The 21,970-nt window shown below is 40.7% G+C and overlaps 1 protein-coding gene across 2 annotated transcripts in view; it reads right to left on the minus strand.

Annotated features, from left to right (window-relative positions):
* The window catches only part of f (forked), a 470,851-nt gene that overhangs the window by 321,369 nt on the left and 127,512 nt on the right, over positions 1-21,970 (minus strand). Inside the window, exon 1 of one of the 2 annotated variants that reach the window (XM_065230983.1) lies at positions 7,340-7,547. The exons of the other annotated variant lie outside the window; for it this stretch is intronic. The gene's annotated coding sequence lies outside the window, so the exon portion shown is untranslated. Of the gene's footprint in view, positions 1-7,339; positions 7,548-21,970 lie in introns of those variants that run through there. 2 annotated transcript variants of the gene reach the window in all.

A 21,970-nucleotide genomic window follows, 5' to 3' on the forward strand; every position in this document is an offset into this window, starting at 1 on the left:
ACTATCACTCACTGCAGCAAGACAACTGTCGGTAGACTGTGAACTATACTCGCAGTTCCACTTGATCAAGTTTAATATCCTCTAATTGTATAAAGAGAGAGAGAAAGATTAGTAATTTCCATTTAATTCCACTACCTTATTTGCTTAACTTTGACAGATACGCGTATTTCGTCTACAATGTACAGACTTCTTCAGTGTCTTGTACTAATACTCGACTGAAGTCGAAGTGAAGTGAGTCGAGTATTAGTACAAGACGCTGAAGAAGTCTGCACATTGTAGACGAAATACGCGTATCTGTCAAAATTAAGCAAATAAGGTAGTGGAATTAAATGGAAATTACTAATCTTTCTCTCTCTTTCTTTATACAGGTATTCCACTAAGACGCCCACATTCATCAGGATTGTATTGTACTCAACATGCCATTGTATTTTGGCCAAAAACGATTCGGTGAATCCGTGGGTAACATCGCCCATGTGCAACCACGGGATAAATGAGAATCTTCTTCCAACAACAGGATCATACAACCGGTCGAAAAACAGGCCATCCAACAGGAGGATGACCCAATGAGTGAGAAGAAGAGCACGCCCTCTTTTCACGAAATGTTAAAGACAGGGAGTTGGAATTTCCACTCTCTCCATCCAGTTCGCTCCAATCGGGTGTTCAAAAGTTCAGAGAAAAATAATGGAAAGATCTCACACGATATGTTTGCAACAGAATCCATGACATCACGATGATTTAGAAGAGTTCCCATAGATATGCGGCCGCTACTTCTTCAACCGGTGTTAAAAACAGCACTTCGTTCCTCACACAGCATTAACCACGAAACACACTCTAGCTGCACCGACTAGAGGGACCTCAGCAGAGAAAAAAAAGTACTACGTCCATTTTCCATCACCAATCATTCGCGACACAACGGTTATTTCACAAATCAGATTATAAAGTTTGAAACGCGCAAAAATTGGTCAAATTCAAATTGGTGTATTTCTGTTAAAAATGCATAAAAAACCTGAAATGCTGCATTTGGAAGTTGAGTGTATATACAATGGTTGCTATGATGAGTTTTCACCGTTTGCTCTCCAGTTTTCAAAATGACGTCCAATCAAGAGGAGCAGCGTGTCAAAATTTTGCTCGCGCAGCAAGAGAATCCGACGTTCTCACACGCCAAGTTGGCAAAATTGCTGGATGTGGCCAAATCGACCGTGACAAACGTTTTAAAAGTGTTCGAGGATCCTGGAAGCGGCGGCAATCGTAATCCGGACGTGGCAGCAACGACGAAGAAGGTGGCGGTGAAATATAAGCGGAATCTTAACCTCTCCATCCGGGACGTCACTGGCAAGCTCAATGTCTCCCATACTACTGTGCAAAGGGTCAAGAAACGAGGAGTTGTTGACGTTTAAGAAGGTGAAGGTGGCGAACCGAGATTACAAACAAAACACGTCGGCAAAGCAGCGGTCCCGGAAGCTGTATACGAATCTGCTCACAAAGTTCGACTGCATCGTCATGGATGACGAAACTTATGTAAAGGCGGATTTCAAGCAGCTCCCGGGAATTTCATACCGCATACGGGAACCATCAATCAAGAGATCTATTTCCAGTGCCTAGAAAAGCGGCTGCTACCATTCCTAAAGCAACATAATAGACCTGTGCTGTTCTGGCCGGACTTGGCGAGCTGCCACTATGGGAAAAAGGCAATCGAGTGGTACGATGCGAACAACGTGGTTGTGGTACCCAAAGACCACAACCCTCCCAACAGCCCAGAACTCCGCCCTATCGAACGGTATTGGGCCTTGGCCAAACGGAATCTAAAAAAAACTAATAAATCCATGGAAAACGAGCAGCAGTTTAAATCTAACTAGCGATCGGCGGCGAATAAGGTCAATGAGACCACTGACTGTGCAAAATTTAATGGAAGGGGTTAAGCGGTAGGCACGGCAGTTTGGATTTGGCAAACCAAAAGAATAAGCGAACATTTTATCCTTTAAATATACGAATTGAACTACCAAAAAAAAAATAAGAAGATTGTTGTGATATGAATTTTGACTGAAAGAAAAGATTTTTTGTCGACCAATTGTTGTGCGTTCCAGTCTTTACTCACGATCCTGACATATATAACACATCATCCAAGCTTTGGAAAGTTTAATGATAACATGCTCATCTTAACAATACAACATTTAATGATCTACGAACTATTCTAGGATCGTGAAGTTCTACAGGCTCAATGTAGTTTTGAACAATGTCCGATAAATCTGTTTGAGTCCGTCAAGTTCAAGAGAGCCTCTTGATAACATGCACATCATGAATTGGTATTAAAAAGATTTTTAAAACTTTTCAAAGTTTTCTGGAGCTAAGATCTTGAAGTTATACAGACTCAATGAAAATCTTGAACAATGTCCTGAAAATATGTATGAGTCCATGGAGCTCAAGAGACCCTCTTGACAACATGTACATCATCGAATGGTATCAATAAGATATTTAATACTTTCCAAACCTTTCTGAAGTTATGATTTTGAAGTTCTACTGATTCAGTTAATTATTAAACAATGTTTTAGTCGGCCGAGTATAAAAGGGTCGAATATTCGACGTATTAAAGCATGGCCAATTTGATTTGGGTCTATTTCGGATTAGAATTAACGGATTTGAAAACGGTTTTCACTCAAGTGCATACTTTTACCTTCAGTTTCCTCTTCATAATTGCCCAGTACTTTTCAATGGGTTTGAACTGGGAACAATTGGGTGGATTGAGGGTTTTCGGAACAAACTGAACTCAGTTGTCATTGTTACATTGTTGTACTTCCCGGCTGTAGTGACAACTCGCAAGATCTGGCCAAAATGTCACCATCAATTCGCTTCTGGAGACATAAGGTTTTGTAAACCTCCGAGTTCATCATTCTCTCAGTGACGAAAACCTTTGTCTTCAGGCCAAGCCGCAGCTGCAAATTTCCTTTCCAGATCATATATTTGCGTGCCAATTTATCCGCAGCAACAAATTTGATTCTGCTAGGGAAACCTCCTCGAGCCTTCGCCTTGAAAAATGTTGGTCCTGGAAGCTGTCCGAAGTCAGTCTTTACATAGGATTCAGCTTCCATAAGTATGCACCCACCGGACTTGGTCAGCAGGTTGTCATACAGCTTTCGGGCACGGGTTCTAGTTACGGTATTCTGCTAGAGTGATCGATTTGGTTGCCTACTGGCGCGGTATGCCTGTACGCCTTTGCGGTAACGAATTCGCTGCACTGTACTACGGACGCACCTCACGAACTTTTCATGGAGTTGACGGTTGGCAGGTCCACTCCGGCGTCGTTTACTTTGAGTCTTCTAATTCATCGTCAAGGTTTCCCTGTACGTTTTGAGCATGCGTCATACGGTGTTTCTAGGAAAATTCAACTCTTTAGCCAGCTTGGACGCGGACCACGATGGAATTTCCAGGTAACTGTGCATGAATTTTTTTTCTACGCTCCTCTTGCATGGTAACTTCAAAACAAGAGCGTACTAACTGAAAAAATACACTTTTATTGAAGTAATGAAATTAGGTTGTTAGCGGAATGCTTGGATAAAACAGCAAACAAGGTATTTCCTTTTAATTCTTCTTTATTAATTTTGGTATCCATGACAGATACGTATTAAGACTAAAATGTGCAGTCTTCATCAGTGTCATTTCCACTAAAAACTTATCAAAACCAAGTACTCATCCCTTAGGTAAAAATGTCAAGATCACAGGTTATTGTTGTCAAAAGCTTCCGAAAACGTACACTAGGAGCGCTTCAACTTCAATACCATTACCGTACGCTCGCACCATACGTTTAACTCCACTCATTAGGTTCTATACAACATCTGGCTGCAGCTTCTTCTGTACGGAAACCCATTTTTTCTTCATTTATTCCTCAGATTTAATCTCCTTGGGATGCTTCCGTAGTGCCTGGTTCATAATAGTATTTTTCGATGGGCCTTAGTACCAGTGCGCTGGGGGGTTCATGTACTTGGGTACGAAAGTAACCCCGTTGGCTTCGTACCACTCCGGGACATTTGAATAGTGGCACGAAGCTAGATCCGGCCAGAAGATCGTAGGGCCCTCGTGCTACTTCAACAGAGGAAGCAGACGCTTCTGTAGACACTCCTTGGGGTAGATCTCCCCGTTTACAATCCCGGTAGTCACGAACCGCGCACTCCGTTTGCCACATGAGCAGATCGCTTGCCAAATCACGTATTTATGGGCAAACTTTAAAAGTTTCTTCTGGGCGGTTTGCCGGAAGTTTGCCTTGACGTAAGTCTCATCATCCATGATGAGACAATGAGGCTTCGTCAGCATCTGGGTGTACAGTTTCCGGGCCTGTGACTTTTCCGCCGTATTTTGCCGTTCGTCACGATTTGGAGCCTTCTGCACTTTGTACGTAAGCAGTCCCTCCCGGTCCTTGGCTCTCTGAACGAAAGACTTGGACATATTCAACTTTTTGGCCACATCCCTGATCGAAGCATTGGAATTCCGCTTAAACGCTTTCACGACACGCTTGTGATCCTGATCACTAATAGAACATCCATGTTGACCCCATTTCTCCTTCCGTTCGATGCTCAGAGTTTCGTAGTACCGTTTAATCACACAACTCACCGTTGACTGCACGATTCCGAGTTGTTTTCCGATGTCCCGATGAGAGATTTGAGGATTTTCCTGGTGCTTGCTCAAAATCAATTCGCGACGTTGCTTTTCGGGTGACGCCATTTTTTCCAGCTTTCGAAACAACTGACAGCGATAAAAATACAGTGTAAACAATACACTCTAAACTACTTCTACCAAAATTTTCAAGAGTAAATACCCAATGGGTAATTTTCTACAGCGTTTTTTTCCGTGATGCAATTTAATGTGGGATGCCCTTTAATAAGCAAAAAAGTTTGTTCCATTACTAAGTGGGCCATGATTTACTAACAAAAATGACCCCCTTTCACACCGTTCAGGTGACCATAAGTTCGGTTGCGCAATTAATCGCAGCCACAACCTTATTTAGGCATCCTAAGGATATTAGGGTTAGGGTTTTCCCGAATGTAAATTGTGATAATTTTTTTGTGTAAAAAATAAGGCCCAATTTTTTTTTTATCAGTCAATGTTTTATACTTTTAGACTGCCAAGGGCGCATTAAATCCTCACTACACCTCTGCTCTCAACTGAACAACTGAAGATGGGATAGAGGACCATGCATTAAGTACGTCACGTAAAATTGAGAGAAAACCTATTCCTAATGCAATGCCAGTCACACATTTGTAAACCCCCCTCTTCCCCTACAGCGTGACGTACTTTCATAACAGATGTTATAACGCAAAGAGTACACTCCGGAGATTTTGGAAATTATAAATTGTTATGCTCTCATTCCCACTCTAAGGAATGGAAATTTGTTTTATATTAACAATAAAAGAACAAACTATGCCAAAAATGGACCTTTAAGAATAATGATGTCTTGCTATAACGCATATTGCGAAACAATTGATGTAATAATGAATATAAGTACACTTAAAAAAGTTTCTTTTTGAGATTAGCCAAACATTGATAAATAAGATATAAATGTTAAGCATTCATTGTAACTGAAATGGTCTAAGATTGGTTGGCGACAAATTAATAAATAATGGTGAAAATGGTCAACATGACGAGATAGTACATAAAATAGTTTGGTTAATCTCTAAGAGATCATCCATAAATGACGTAGCATATTGTTGACAAATTGTATGTCTCCCCTTCGACTCATTCGTAGCGTATTTTGCTACACCTAATACACCAACACCTTCCGTATGCTTAAAAACTCAAGAGTAGCTCCCACAAAACATACAATAATGAAACTGGAACTCCACGTTTGCTGGAACACAACTAACAGGGAGTTCCCATTTCATTACGGTATGTTTTGAGGGAACTGGCATGTGAGTTCTTGAAGATTCAAGTACCGGCTTCTTTTCTTTCCTTATTAATAATTTGTGAAAAAAATAATGGTAAAGTTTTTAGAGAATATACTGAGATGTAAAGCACACATGATGAGCAGGATACGTGTTAACGAGAAATTGGAGCATATTACCCTAGCAGCACACTTGACACTCAACCATTGCACCCAAGTAACAATTTTGGTTTTATGAGGGTTCTGTAGACCATGATTTGGACTTGTAGAATGCTGTAAAACCTCTATAATGCTTGCAGTGTTACTTGGGCAACTTATTCCAGTCACAAACAAGTTGCAGCAACTTATTTCGATGGAAGTGTACTGCTTGAGTGCCCATTATACTACGGGTACAAGGTACACACAATTCTCGGCTGATGACGTATTAGCTATCAAAATTAAAAAAACGGTACCCCGGGGAAAATTTAAACGGTTTTTTCAAAGTTGAACTTTGAGGCTATGTGGAAATCATAAAGTAACATGAACTGGATGTTTTAGCACCAAATTTTCTGTAATCATGACAAAATACTAAACTATAGTTTAGATCCAAAAAAAAACCTTATTTTTTATGAGGATACAACTTTGGTGTGTGTGTTGTTTCATCTTGCTCCATACAGTGGGGTAAATTGAAACAAACACATATTACTTCAGTTTCACGACGAAAATTTTCATCTATTTTCTTCTAAAAATGTAGATGCGTATATTAAATCACCGTTCGTGGAGTTTATTAACCAATTCATTTCCCATCAGAAATATAAGTATCCTCCGATGATCGCTTTGGGTAGTTCATTCCATGCATAAATATAACCATGAAATGATAATGGCATTACCGTAAAACGGGGTATCTTTGATAATGAGGGTAGCTATAATAATAGAATGTGACTAACTGGACACTTTGATTCCATTTTGTAGCTTAAAGTATAGATTGAATCATATCATTAGAGTTTTTATGTAGTAAGGTACACCGGGGCAAGTTGAAACGAGGGGGAAATTGAAACGGTACGTGTATCTCTTAGCGGACGTGAATTATCACTGTAATTATTTTCAAAGGTATTGTGTAGTGTATTGTGATTAGAAATGATTTCAGTGAGCAGCTTCAAAGGTCTATGAAGGTTGATTCAAACATTTAGAATCTTTTTATATTAAGTAGTGTTTAACATCTATTTCCAAATTCTAGTGGAAATCTTAACTAATCATGTAAGATCCCCCCCCCCCATTCCCCCAGCCTACCACACTGCTATCCACTGGATGTTAATTATTGTCAAATTGTTGAATGTAAAGCACTTTCCACTTTCTAAACCCATCGGGCTCCCTCTCCGGCCAATTAGTCTGGTCTTACTGATAGTCACCACACCGACCGACCGCTCGGAGGGACTCAACAACGCATCGATTCAACACATCACACCGATATAATACACCCCAAAAACTTACCGATTTAATTAACCTGCTGGGAGAAAAAAGTACTCCGCCTTTGGGTCCGCGCTGATCGGCGATTCAGGGACCCCTAGCAGTGCAGTCTCCGGCTGGGCTGTTGTGTATGTCGTTCCGGTCTACTTAAAGCAGTGTGAGGCGAAATGGGCCAATGGGATGCGTTTTCTCGTGTGAGTGCGTCAGTGTGGGTGTGTGCGTGTGTAATATGAACGTTGTGTCAGAGGAGTAGGTACTGCTCGTCGAAGATAGACCCAAACGCACACTCTATGAACACTGACCCTCTTCTAAAATGCACTCTGTTTGGATCACCTATCACACAAATTTGGGAAAATTGCAAAACTTTTTCTGCCAATCGGAAGGTGATTTCTCTTGTTGCGGTCACTAGCTTAATATTTATTATTTTTGACTTAACATTTGCGCAGAGACTCCTCTTCACGCTTCACTTTTTCATGAAATTTTCTCGTCGCTGACTATGTGTGGTATCAATTCCGGTTGTTCGCCTCTCTCTACCAACTGAAATTAAATTTTGTGTGATTTTCACCAAACTTCTTTGTTTTCCTTTTTGTTTTGCTTTGGTTAAATATACTTTTCAACTTTTGAACACTTGACGGTTTGTTGCTTCACTTGTTTCTTTATGGTTTCGGGTATTTTTCTCTTCTCTTCTATATTTTGATGCGATTCCCACTCTGACCGGTAGAGCCTCGTTATTTTTGCGATTCACTAATCCTATTTTTGGTTTGTATCCGTATACTGGCGACTGCCGTTACAAACCATTGCTTAAGCACTGCAAAGCACGAACAAAAACGGCGCTGAAGAAGCAGCTCTTGAAAGGGTCGTTCTCACGTTGACTAGCCCAATTATTTTCCATTCACAACCGGTGCCACTTAGGGTTTCACTTTTCCTGTCATGCAACCTGCATTGGCCGCCCTCACATGGGCGTCACACTGTTTCGAATCACTAGTCAAAACACTATAGGTCACGCTATTGGTTTGTTGAAAAAATCAGAACTTTATCCACAGCACGCGCATCTAAGCGGACCTGTCCGATAAAACTCACATGAAGCAGCGTAAAAAGCTAACTGTTAATCAAAATCGATTAAAACCTCACCGAAACGCCGAAACTCCACCGTACTGCGTTGAAGAGAAAGAGGTAGCAGCAACAACAGAAAAAGTTAAAACTCATAAGCCAACTTTCTTCTTGCCATTACTGATAATCTTATTGAACCTCTGCTGCGCAAGTCCACTACACTATACACTTCACACGACGTGATCGACGGTTGGAGTCTCGGTGTGCTCGGCACAAGAGCGAAAAATACAAACCGAAATTGGGCTCAGAGCATTGCGTGAGGGGCCAAACCCCTTGGAGCCCAAGCTTTGCGCAAGAAGAAACAACACACCAGGGAAAAAGCTAACGAAAACAAAAGCATTCAGACCGTAACCGCTGCAGCGAACAACGTAAAAAATACACACACTTTGGTTCACGGTATCGAAGCACCGCGAACCAGCGATTTGGAATGGATTTCTGAACGGAGCCGCGCGGCGCGATCTTCAGCGAGAGCTTCGACGGTACCGAGGTGCTGACTAAACGAATGCCAAAACGCGATTGTTCGCATGTGCACGGTCACTGCCATGCGATGCTGCTACCTGTTTCTCCGCGGTGGATCGGACGTCGTCTTTGGCGTCGTCGCCGCGTGGTTCATGTTCTGCCATTGGCAGAGCAGATTTCACTCTCTCCGCGCTCTCGAAGAAAATCCATAGAGGAGAAGAAAACCATTCCGGCGAGATTGGCTAGCCGGAAGATGCGATCGCTGACGGATGATGGCAGGTTGGTGGCGCGCAATCTTTAGCGCAGGCTTTCTCTCGGAGAGTGCACGTGCGAATGTTACACGGTGGTTGCGAACATTTTGAACTGGATAGAATCGATCAAGGAAATTTTTTGGGAGAGTGAGGATTGGGCGATCTTGGATCGATATTTTTGATCTCGGTTTTCGATTTTTAGGATGGATTCTTTATTAATTAGAAAATCGTACAAAAACGATCTTCGAAGAAGCAAACGAAGTAATTGTTGTGCATCGAATAACTGATTTCCTTTCACCGCAAACTTAAATTTAATGAACATACCCCCAAAATTAGCATCAGCATAGTCGCTCCTAATTTTGCCTATATATGGCCTCTATTATTATTATGCATTATGACAGATAGGTTGACAACAGGGTTACGTTCAATTATTTCGCATAAAAAGATGAATTTTATCATAAAGTTCTATCCAGTTAAAATCCGGCATCACTTATTGTGTTGCAGCGGCACAGAAAGTGACCGCTGCAAGAATTATTTTACAGCGGTTTATTTACCTAGGCGCCCACTTTCTGTGGTTAAATTTCACGGTGTTTCGTGCAGTGAGTCAAAAATTATTGCAGATGGAAGCCGAGAGGAGAGAAAAAATTCTGCACACCCACGTTGATAATCCAACGTGGTCTACAATAAAAATCGCAAAAACGTTGAAAATCGCCAAATCAACCGTGTATGATGTGCTCAAACGTTACAGGGAGCAAAATAGCGTGGATCGAGTGCCTCAAGGTAAGCGTCGTAGTGGAACATATGACCGCAAGCTGAACCAGAAGGTGTTGAGAACCGTCAGAGCAAACCCTGGACTATCAGATAATGAAATCGCACAAAAATACGCTGCTGCTCGCAGTACCGTTCGAAGAATTCGTTTGCGAGCAGGATATCGTTCTTATCGAGCCAGCAAGCAACCAAACAGAACGTAGAAGCAAAGTTTCGTCACCAAAACTTTTACCAGCAGGTTTTGACGAAGTACCAAGGATGCCTGCTCATCGACGATGAAACCTACGTCAAAATGGATTTCGGACAGCTTCCTGGCCAAAAATTCTACATAACGACGGCACGACGAGATGTTCCTGCGAAGTTTAGGTTTGCTTTTATGCACAAATTTGCCAAAAAACTGATGATTTGGCAAGGAATATACAGCTGCGGAGCATATACCAAAGTGTTCGTGACGAATAAAACGATGGACTCGAAGCTGTACAAGGAAGAATGCCTCAAAAACCACGTACTACCTTTCATTAAAGCCCATAAAGGTCCCGTGAAGTTTTGACCAGATTTGGCGAGTTGCCACTACAACCGGGAAGTCATCCAGTGGTACCGCGATAATAACGTAGATTTCATCGATAAAAACATAAATCCACCCAACTGGCCTCAGTTCCGGCCCATCGAGAGATTTTGGGCAATAATGAAGCTTAAGCAAGCTTAAGAAAAGTAGAAAAACGTCTCGGGACGTGATTCAGATGACCAAAATGTGGAACAAATGTGCCAAGGAAGTTGACTCCGGAGGTGTGCAGCGTTTGATGGGAGGAATGAAGAAGAAAATGCAAATTTTCATTAGAAACGAAGAGAAATGATTTATATTGGTATTTTTTTTCCTAAAAGTACAGTGAATTACCTTTGTTTTGATGTATTAACCTTATTTGTACGTCAATCCGTTACCGAGATACATATGATTTTATTATTCCGGATTCTACATAAAGGGTGTCCACGATGAAATTGCCACACTATGAAATTGCTCTAACTTTTTGACCGTTGGGTAGAATTTAATAAAAATTTAGATGGATTTAGTTCATAGTACATTATTTACATCCTGCAAGTTTTAAAGTCCTGTGATCAAAACTCGCGGAAATGGAGTCGAAAGAACAGCTCGTGCGTGATAAAATCTTGCGCATTCATCACGAGAACAAGGATCTCTCGCATCGTTCCATCGCTAAAACGTTGGAAATCGCGAATTCCACGGTGTCGCGAGTGATTAAGCGGTTCGAGGAACGGTTGACCACCGATCGGAAGCCCAGAAGTGAAGGAAAAAGTATTCCGTACTACACCAAAAATCACAACCGCGTAGTTGGGGCCTTCAACCGAAATCCGAACGCCTCCGTTAGGGATGTGGCTAAGAAGCTGCACCTAAGCCGAAGTTTTGTCAAGAAGGCCAAAACTAAGGCTAGGCTTCGAACGTTCAAGGTACAAAAGGCCCCTAATCGCGACGAGAAGCAGAACAACTCCGCCAAAACCCGTGCCAGGAAGTTGTACCTCAACATGCTGACGAAAGTTGAATGCTGCATCATGGACGACGAAACATATGTGAAGGCCGACTTCAAACAGATCCCCGGCAACCTGTTTTTCACGGCCAAGGATAAGTTCAGCGTTCCGGAGCATGTCCGCACTCAGAAGATGTCCAAATTTGCGAAGAAATTCCTGGTTTGGCAAGCCATCTGCACGTGCGGGAAGCGGAGTGCACCTTTCGTGACCCAGGACACGATGAACGGACAGGTGTACATAAAAGAGTGCCTCCAGAAGCGGCTGCTTCCTCTCCTGAAGGCCCACAACTTCCCAACAATCTTCTGGCCGGATTTGGCCTCATGCCACTACTCCAAGGACGTGCTGAAGTGGTATACGGACAATAAGGTCAATTTCGTGGCGAAAATGTTCAACCCTCCCAACACTCCGGAGCTCCGCCCCATCGAGAAGTACTGGGCGATTATGAAGCAGCACCTTCTCAAACGACCTAAGGTAGTGAAGACAGTCGAGGAACTGAAGAAAGTATGGGTTTACATGCAAAAAACGGTTGATTCACAGGTTGTGCAGAATCTTATGGCCGGGGTTAAGGCCAAGGTGCGGGCATTTGCGTATGGACTGTAAATAAAATACGAGTAAATGGTAAAATGAAGTTTAATAGTTATTTCTCAATCCCTGAAAATTTGATGGCAATCGGATGAAAACTCGAATTTTGCGAATCAATTTTGTGTGTGGCAATTTCATCGTGGACACCCTTTAGACATAGCTTTAATAAAAATGTTAATTGTAGCTTTATATGCTTCGGAGATAAGGATAACAGGAAGTAGTGCTTTGATCTTCCCAAAAATTGGAGGTCCTAAAAGTTAGACTAAAATAAAGATCTCTTCCAAATTTGGACCAAATCGGAACAGGTCAACTTCACTTGCTTCGGGCACTTGGCGCGAAATGACCCATATGTATTTCCTATCTTTGAGACTTTATATATGTGACACTTGCTTGTTTCACCAAAACTAGCTGGGATAAAATTATTGTGTGCCCTATAAACCGTATTTGTTTGGCAAAAAAGTAAGAGGTTGTATCCAAGACACGACCGTAGATTTGGTGTAGGACTACGTGCTCGGTATCTGTACTCGACGACTGTGTTAGGGAAACTAATTTTCCCATCACGGAAACTCCTCGTTTTCTGATGACAAAATTATGTTTGCTCGTGTACCTTGACCTATTGAAAATTAATAAAGTGTTAATTTTAACATATTCGTAGAAAAATTTCGAATCGATTGCCTTGTTTAGAATTAAAATCCATCCGCAATTGATCCTACGTCAAAAAAGTAATAATTTTACATCATTCCAACGTGAAACTGGAAATTAAATGTAAAAAAGATAATAATAATTTTGACAGTATTTCGTTTTAATCTATAGTAAAGATTGTACTCGAAAAAATGCAACACTTTCTTTTGCGTATAACATTTTATTGCTTAGGTAAAAATTGATGAAATTTTCATAGAACTAGTTAAGAGTGTAATGTTTACATGTGCAAAATCTCGTTACAATCTATCAAGTGGTTATCGAGATGGCTTCCAAGCAAGAAGTGCTTCGACAAACAATTATGGCAGGTGGATCGCGAAACAGTTTGGAATTGACATGTCGACCGTGTCCCGTGTGGTGCAAACGTTCAAGGAGACCCAGACGACCCAGTGGCGAACTGACAGCGGAAGAAAAGCGAAGACGACAGACTCCGTGAACGCAAGGAAGGTGAGGGATTACTTCAAGTGCAATCCGAACCTTTCGATTCGGTATGTGACCAAGAAGGTCAATTCTTACGTCTGGATCGTCCAGCAGACAATGAGGCAGTCCGGCTTTCATGTCTTCAAGGTAAGGAAGGTGCCTAACCGAACCGATACGTCGGGCCAAATCCCGCACCAGCAAGCTGTACCGCCAGTGGTTGGTGTAGCCAAAATGCATCGTAATCTAGGATGTTCCGAGGAAGTTCGGGAAGAAGAAGGTCGAAAAATATGCCAAGAAGTACTAACAAAGTTAATCTGCATGGCGAATGAGGTGAAGTGACTCGAGTCACTCGTGTCACCCGATTCCAGCTGGCGAGTGAGGTGAGAAAAGTCACTTGGAATGAACCCGATGAATTCTCACCTTATTGTCACAGTCGTACTGAAGTGACGATTTTAAGTGACAAGAGTCGTAACCTCCGCTGCAGTCGACTGGATGGAAACCGTTGGAGTAAGCGATGGTTGCGGTTTTCGGTAATTTATTACTTCTAAATTTGTTTCAATCAACTTTTTGATTGTTTCCAGCCAATAATTTCTTCTCCGCAATAAGGGTATTTTTGGAGTTGGGGTGACGTGTAGGGACCGGATATCGATATCTGAGGCCATTTTAAAATTCAATATGGCGGCTTCCGGTTAGAAAAAATCTTGGAAATTCTGCCAAATACCCCAAAAAACTGGTATTTTTGGAGTCGGGGTGACGTGTAGGGACAGAAAATCGATATCTGAGGCCATTTTGAAATTCAAGATGGGCCTTCCGGTTGGAGAAAATCTTGAAAATTCCGCCAAAAAGCCCTCAATATGGGTATTTTTGGAATTGGGGTGACCGTAGGGCCAATGTTCGAGCGTGGGCTCTAACTGCCGGCCACCGGAGGTTTTTCTACCCGTTGTTTCAAACAACGGAGCCACAACGAAATTTCACTGCAGTAGCAGCTGATCTTCACAGTGCTATCTCTAAATGCACTATAACCACTTTCCCGACTTTATGGATTCGGACACACGTATTTACGAAACAGTCCGTAGGATAACTCACGCACTAGGACCGACGGAACTTCCCGGTTTGGTCACAAACCCTGGATCGTTTCAGATGTGAACGAGGAAATTATTTTTAGATTGTCCTGCACTCACTTGATTACCCTTAGACGATCGAGCGGACAAAGAAAACACGGGATAGATACCAAACGCTCCTGCTGTATATTTGCATGGTAGGGACCGGAAAACCATGTTTGACGCCATTTTGAATTCAATATGGCGGCCTTCGGTTAGAGAAAAAAATTGAAATTCTGCCAAAAAGCCCTCAATATGGGTATATTTAAAATCAGGGTGACATGTAGGGCCCTGAAACCCTTGTATGACACCATTTTGAATTCAATATGGCAGCTTCCGGCTAGAAAAAAACTGAGAAATACTGCCAAATTACCCACAATATTAGTATTGTTGGAATCAAGGTGAAGTGTTGTATCGGAAATTGATGTCTAAAGCGTTTTTAAAATTCAAGATGGCGGCTTCCGGTTGAAGAAAAACTTTGAAATCCTGTCAAATACCCCTCAATATGGGCATTTTTGGAGTCGGGGTGACGTGTAGGGACCAAAAAACCACGTCTGGCGTCTTTCTGAAATTTAATATGGCGGCTTCCGGTTAGAGAAAAACTGGGAAATACTGTGAAATTACCCACAATATTGGTATTTCTGGAATTTTGGTGACGTGTTGTACCGAAAATAAATGTCTGACGCTTCTTTGAAATTTAAGATGGTGGCTTCCGGTTGGAGAAAAACTTGTAAATTCTGTTAAATACCCCTCAATAAGGGTATTTTTGGAATCCAGGTGACGTGTAGGGACCGGAAAACCATGTCTTCCGGTTGGTGAAAAACTTGACTTAATATAACTTGAGTCCGGAAATCTATATCTGACGCCTTTTTGGAATCCAAATGGCGGTTTCCAGATAGAGACAAATATAAAAATACTGTCAAATATCCCTCAATATGGGTATTTTTGGAATTGTGTTGATGTGTAGAGACCGGAAATTCATGTCGGACGCTTTGTTGAAATCCACGATGGTGGGTTCTGGTAGAAGAAAAACTTGGAAACACTGTCAAATACACCACAATATGGGTATGTTTGGAATCGAGGTGATGTGTAGAGCCCGGAAAGCAATGTCTGAGGCCTTTTTGAAATCCAATATGGTGGCTTCCGAATACAGAAAAAATAGAAAAAAAAATACGGATGGGTTTTCCGTTCTTACACGTCACTCCGATTCCAAAAATACCCATATTAACCCCTCAATTGGACAGAATTTCCAAGTCTTTCTCGAACACAAAGCCAATTCAAAATGTCTCTACACATCACGACAATTGCAAAAAATACCCATATTTAGGGGTATTTGAAAGTATTTTTTTATTTTTCTGTAACTGGAAGCCACCATCTTGAATTTCAAAAAAGGCGTGAGACATCGATTTCCATTTGACAGAGTATCCCAGTTTTTATTTAACCAGAAGCCGCTTGGATAACAAAATTGCACCGGGCTTGGATTTCCGGTCGATATACGTCACCCCGTTTCCAAAAATACCCATAGTAAGGGGTATTTGACAGAATTTCAAAATTTTTCTCCAACCGGAAGCCGCCATATTGAATTTAAAAACAGCCTTAGACATCGATGTTCGGTCCCTACACGTCACCAAGATTCCAAAAATACCCATATTGTGGCTAATTTGGCAGTATATCTCAGTTTTTTCTCTAACTGAAAGCCACCATATTGAATTCAAAATGGTGTCAGACATGGGTTTCAAGTCTCTACACGTTACCATGATTCCAAAAATACCCATATTGAGAGGAATTTGACAGAATTTCTTCAAAGAGAGAGACCACGCTTACCACTACACCACCGGCGCCGCTAATGATCATTTTTGTCTGTTGCATTTTTTTTTTCGATTACAGTCTGTATGAGGAGACGCAATCCATCAGTTGGGCTCAGCCGGTTTATGTCATGAGCCAAATGTGAAATGTTGTTCGTGGACTAAATTAGGTTCTTGTTTCAAATTATTTTTTCATAAAAGTCGGATTTGGAGTAGGAGTCGGTACTTTTTCTTTATCTCCGACTACGACTCCGACTCCTTATGCTTAAAAATATGTTCGACTCTGACTGTAGTAAATGATCCACATTTTTGCTAAAATTCTTGTTATTTTCAAAATGGCTCCTTGAAATGGAAACGGCATTTCTGGTTGAAATGACGTCAGAGACAAGAGAAAAAATGTCTTTCTGGGAATAATAAACGAAACATATTTTTATTTACTTTAAGACCAATAAACAAAAAAAAACAAAAAATTAAAAAATCCAAATGAGAGAATTTACGTATTCTCGTCAATACAAGCAGCGTTCGCGCTTCTACTGGCATTTACTCAGCGTCACGCACACATATGACATGTTTCTCTACCTACATGTATCTGCTGCTTGCTTCTCTATCCATTCCAATCGACAGAATTGTCCAAAACTGTTTGAAAACGTTTTTACAACGCTCAAAACTTCTCAGGTGAGAGTGACTATTGTCGGCAGCCTCTTTTTCTTCGGCAGCCTGCGTATTAACCAGCTGTTTTCCTTATCGGAAAAACAAAATCAGCCGCATTTTGTAGTGCACATATTTCATTTTTACTCAGTCGTAAAACTGAAACCAGATTGATGCTGACAGATTAAATAATCGTGTGAATACATTGACTGAAGTGTTTTAATAGCAAAATATTTTTAGAAAAATAAAAACGTACCGAAAATATTTTTTTATTTTCGGGCCGGTGAGCTTCCCCTTAACGTTTAAATTTTACCTTTTAAACAGTCAATGTTTACCGAAACCGACATTTACCCTATCTCGACTTTTTAAGTTTTTTTTTTCAAACTGAAATCCTTTGGAATGTTTAAAACCAAATCTGAAAACAAAAAAAAAATTGATAAATTTTTTTACTTTTTTTTTAAATTGAATATGTCTCAACTATTGTTTTCTGGGCAGTGATGGCTTACTCATTAGCAAATTGATATTTTCCGCTCTCATACGCTTTCAATAGCATGCGTGATATTAGAACATAATAGGGGTATTCACAAAGCGCATCGTAAACGTATACACCGTCGTAAATGCGTAAACGTTCATCACACTTCAATGGACCCTGATATTTTTACGACAGTGTATATGTTAACGATGCGCCTAGTGAATACCCCTAATTTCGTGATGAATGTGTGAGTGCTGCAACGTTTTGCGTCCATTGTTGCAATGGAAGTGCTCTGCTCCCCGTTGGCGAATCTGCAATACAATGAAACCACTGGAAGCTGCTCCCGTTCTGGTGGAGGAGGTTTATTGTAAAGCGGAAGATAAAATGTTTGTGTTGTACCTTTCGACTATAGATTTAAGATGAATTGTATAGTAAACAAGAATCATCGCCTCTGTAAAGTTAATTTGGTTGAGCCTTATCAAATAAATTAATAATCATAATAAAAAAAAAAGTTAAATCGACTCAAAAATGATTCCGTTGCACCTCGTTTTCAGAGAAAGAGAAGGTATAATAATGCCTATCTCTTTTTCTCTTCGAAGCGACTGAATACGAAGCGACTGCTGCCAGCCGTTATCGATGTTTCGGTTGCGTTCAGGTGTAAAGCAAAAATCATGATACTCAATCTCACCACAGTTTGGTGAGATTTGCAGCTGGTGAGTTTTGATAGCTTGATATACTGAACAGCGTAAATTTCCGTTCTTATTATTTTTCCAACATCCCGGCTTCTCGCACAAACTACGGCGCTAATGAGCCGTTAACTAGCATGTGCAAGATTTACATCAAATGTTATAAATGCTTTGATTTTAATATCTCCCGTGTTAGGCTTAAGAATCTGTTTTATAATGTACTTTTAACTTCCTGACGGTTTCTGTTTTCTGTATTTAAATTAAGTTAATTATGCTATCATTAATATCTTTTTATAAGTTTAGGACTTAGTTCAAGCAAATGTATCTGTAGGATTTCAAGTTATCTGTTGGTACTGAAATGATGAGGTTTTGCTATACCCTTCAAATAAATAAATAAATAAATCTCCTCGCTGGAAATCCAAGGCAAAGCAGCGATATCATGGCTTGCAATATCAACCACAGTTGTTTGCATTTTGATTTTTGTCTACAAAAAACAAGCGTGATCTTGTTGCTTGGTGAGATTTGATATTTCGATTTCCCAACACTGTTTCAGAGTATGAATTACAAGAAAAAACGTTTAACAAAAAGTTAAAAAAGAAATAACCAATTTTAGTTCTGGTTTTCCGATTGTTGTCAATTTTTAAGTGACCATAATCTAAAGTATTTTTAAAGTTTTCATTTCTCAAGAGCATTTTATGAAAAATAAATAAAAAAAAAACGGCAAGGACATTGTGAGTTAATTAGCATTTCAAAGTTTTTTTTTAATTTTAACTATAAATTGCCAGAAACATTTTTTTTTTATATTTATGCCCAAGAAAACATAATTTGTCTCTACAACTTTGTCTCAGCCGTCATTTCGATCAGAAATCCATTTACCGTGCAACAATTTTTTGAAACAACCTAAAGGGCGCCATTTTGAAAATGTTACAAAATCTTAAATGACTGAATTTTAGCAAAAATGTGAATCATTGCCTCTGACTAACAATTATGCAAAGTTTCATGCAAATTGGAGAAGGGCAAGTTTTTTTTCGATTCGTCATTTGGTGTGGAACTACTCTTTATTTAAACTGAAGAACCCTATAATACGTCTATCAAGTATCACGAACTTCCTCTAACACTGATCACTATATATTAGGGTGGGTCAACGTTATATGAAAAACGCAAACTTTACCTCATCAAGCGCGAACAACCCTTTTTTGGCTTCATTTGGGGTCCCAAACAACTGTGCAAAATTTAGGGAAGATTGGTTGTAACCCGACTTGTTTGAGATGCTACGGCAAAGGTAGGAGGTGTATCATTAAATGCCATGCTACTCAAAGGACCGGACATGTTGGTCCCCTGCCGGCGGTGTTCTGTGGATTCCTGGAGCGCCCGGTGGCAGTTAACGGAGATTTAAGGCAAATTTTTCATCAGTTCAAGATTCGACTACAAGATGTACACAGTCAGAGATTCCGCTTCCGTAAGGATCCGCCTCGGCCTGTTAAGACGTTCGTGATGGACTTTGGAAGTTTTGGTGTTACGTGCTCTCCGTGTCAAGCGCAGTTTATTAAGAACCTGAACGCGAAAGAGCACGCATCAGATTATCCTCAGGCAGTGAATGCAATCTTGAAGAAGACGACTATTTAGATAGCTTCGACACGGAACAGAAAGTAATCAAGGTTGCACTTGAGGTGAAGGAGCTGCTTGCCTGTGGTGCATTCGAGATTCGGAATTGGCACTCGAACTCATCTACACTTTTGGAACGGGTCGGGGAACCAAAACAGCAGCAATCTGAAGTGATAACCATCGACACGGAGAACCACGCGGAGTGAATTATTGACCTTCTTTGGCTACCTGAACAGGATATTCAGGCTTTCGCTACTGATGTGCAGCTTATTACGATGCGTCATGAGTGTTTTCGATTCACAAGGTATTTTGTCGCATATTACGATCCAGGGACGAATAATTTTCCAAGACACGTGGCGCAGCCAAATCAACTGGGTCGAAGAGGTGGCGGAAGCAATTCAAACACGCTGGCGCTCACGCTTTTCCAAAGGGTAGGCCATATCCGACTTTCGACTACTTTCCAAGATTCTCTGCCGATGATGTAGGTTCTGTGTAGTTACACGTTTTCACGGATGCGAGTGAGGAAGCATACACTACCACCGTTTTTTTCCGAACTGTCATACATTACAAGGTGTACTGCACATTAGTGATGGCTAAAGCGAAAGTGGCACCACTGCACAGTGGTCCAGAATGCAGATTTAGATGGAAGGATAAGTTTTGAGCCTGAAATTGAAATTTTAGTCAAAAAGTGCATTCTACAAAGTTGTTCCTTATAGCTAGGCTCTTATTTTTATGACAATTGATTCTAGGGTAGATCTTATTATCATTGGAATCAAAAATTTAACTTTTTTGTTTGAAAAAAAAATAAGGTATACATTCTTTGGGCTCATTTCAAGCAATTTTGTCAAGTGAAACTTTTTTGTATCTCATGAATTGACAAACTTCGAGCAATGTTCTTGAATTGAGTTAGGGTATCTCTAAAAAAAAACAGTTTTTTATCAAGTTTTCCTATTTCAAATTTCTCATCAAAGGTGTCTTAAAATAACTTTTAGATCTTAAGAATGCACAAATTTTGCTGCACAGAGCTTGTTGATATCTTTCGCCAGTCAAGAGTTATTGAAGTTTTTGTACTAAAAATATGCCCTTTCAAATGTCAATATCTCTGGTTGGGGCAAACAAAAACAAAATTTACGGCATTTGCAAGTGCGTATGTTATTCTCAATAATATGAAATAATAGAGGTATGTTATTTTTTTAACTAGTATAAAATCAATTTGAATTTATTCATATGTTTAATTGGGTATATTTTTTATTAGAAGAGATACATTAGATAGACATTCGTCTTGAAAAGCTTTAAAAGTCTCTAGAAGATGAAATACATAAGACATTTGAAATAAAAAAGTTCGTGCTAACAAATTATATTTTTTCAGGAACACCCTAAGTCAACTCCGAAAAATTACTCTAATACGAGAACGTTAAGCGATAGAAATAAATTATCTTCGACAAAGTTGTTTAATTTATCTCAGCTATACTGCCCATAAAAGCATAACTGTCCCATATGAATAGGAAATCAAGCAAAGATGGGACAATTATGCGAGTATCGGCAGTATAACTTTGCCAAAAAATGTGTACCTTAATTTTTCAAGCAAAAAAGTTTTGGCATAGAAAAGACTTTTAATCCCTTGCACACCGATCCACCATGTGATGGCTGAATGGATCTTTACGCAAAACGCACAGCTACTTGGAGTGCAGGAGCAGGTTCCTTTGTCTGGAATATACAATATGGACAATAAGAACTACCAATTAGAAATAATTTCAATTTCAGGCTCAAAACTTACTCTTCCAGCTAAATCTGCTTTCTGGACCACTGTGCACTGAAGGTAGTATCGATAACTCGTCTGGAGCCTATGGGTGCGTTATTGGGAGTAAGGTTGGCAAAGACAGTTGGAGAGTACCACACGTTCCCCGTCCAACGTCGTATCTTCTGGACGGATTCAGAGGCAACGTTTTGTTGGATCCAGTCACCCCATCACCGATACCGACAATTCGTGGCCTTCAGAGTGTGAGAGATCCTGGACAAGACGGAAGCAGCAGAGTGATCGGCCGCCGTAGATCCACGAAGCAGCTGCCAATCACCGGTTGCTTGTCGAATGAAGAACTACATAAAGTGGAGACCAGTCTCTGGGTTATAACACAGGCGACATCCTATCCGAACGAAATAGCGGTGCTGAGACAGGGAATCCAAAGAAGCATTTCGAGAAGACAAGCTCGATTACAAGCTGTCTCCTTTCTTGGACCATCTGGGTGTAATGCGAGTTGATAATAGCATCGGAGCAGTCCCTTACGCCACGCATAACTTCAAGTTCGCTATCCATCTGTTGACCACGGTATCACCGCAAGTATCTACACGCCATCCTGGAGACCGTGCACAGAGAAGTTCGCCAGCGTTTTAATGTTTCCAGCCTGCCTGCATTAGTTCTTCGAATAGAAAAAGAATGTCAAGCGTGCAAAATCACCATGGCGGCACCAACTACACCAAGGATGGCTGCTCGGCTTGCAGCCACAGTTCACC

The sequence above is a fragment of the Ochlerotatus camptorhynchus genome, unplaced genomic scaffold (genome assembly GCF_037179485.1).
Source record: "Ochlerotatus camptorhynchus isolate MF236.1 unplaced genomic scaffold, CSIRO-AGI_Acam_v1.1 ptg000336l, whole genome shotgun sequence".
Classification (NCBI taxonomy): domain Eukaryota; kingdom Metazoa; phylum Arthropoda; class Insecta; order Diptera; family Culicidae; genus Ochlerotatus; species Ochlerotatus camptorhynchus.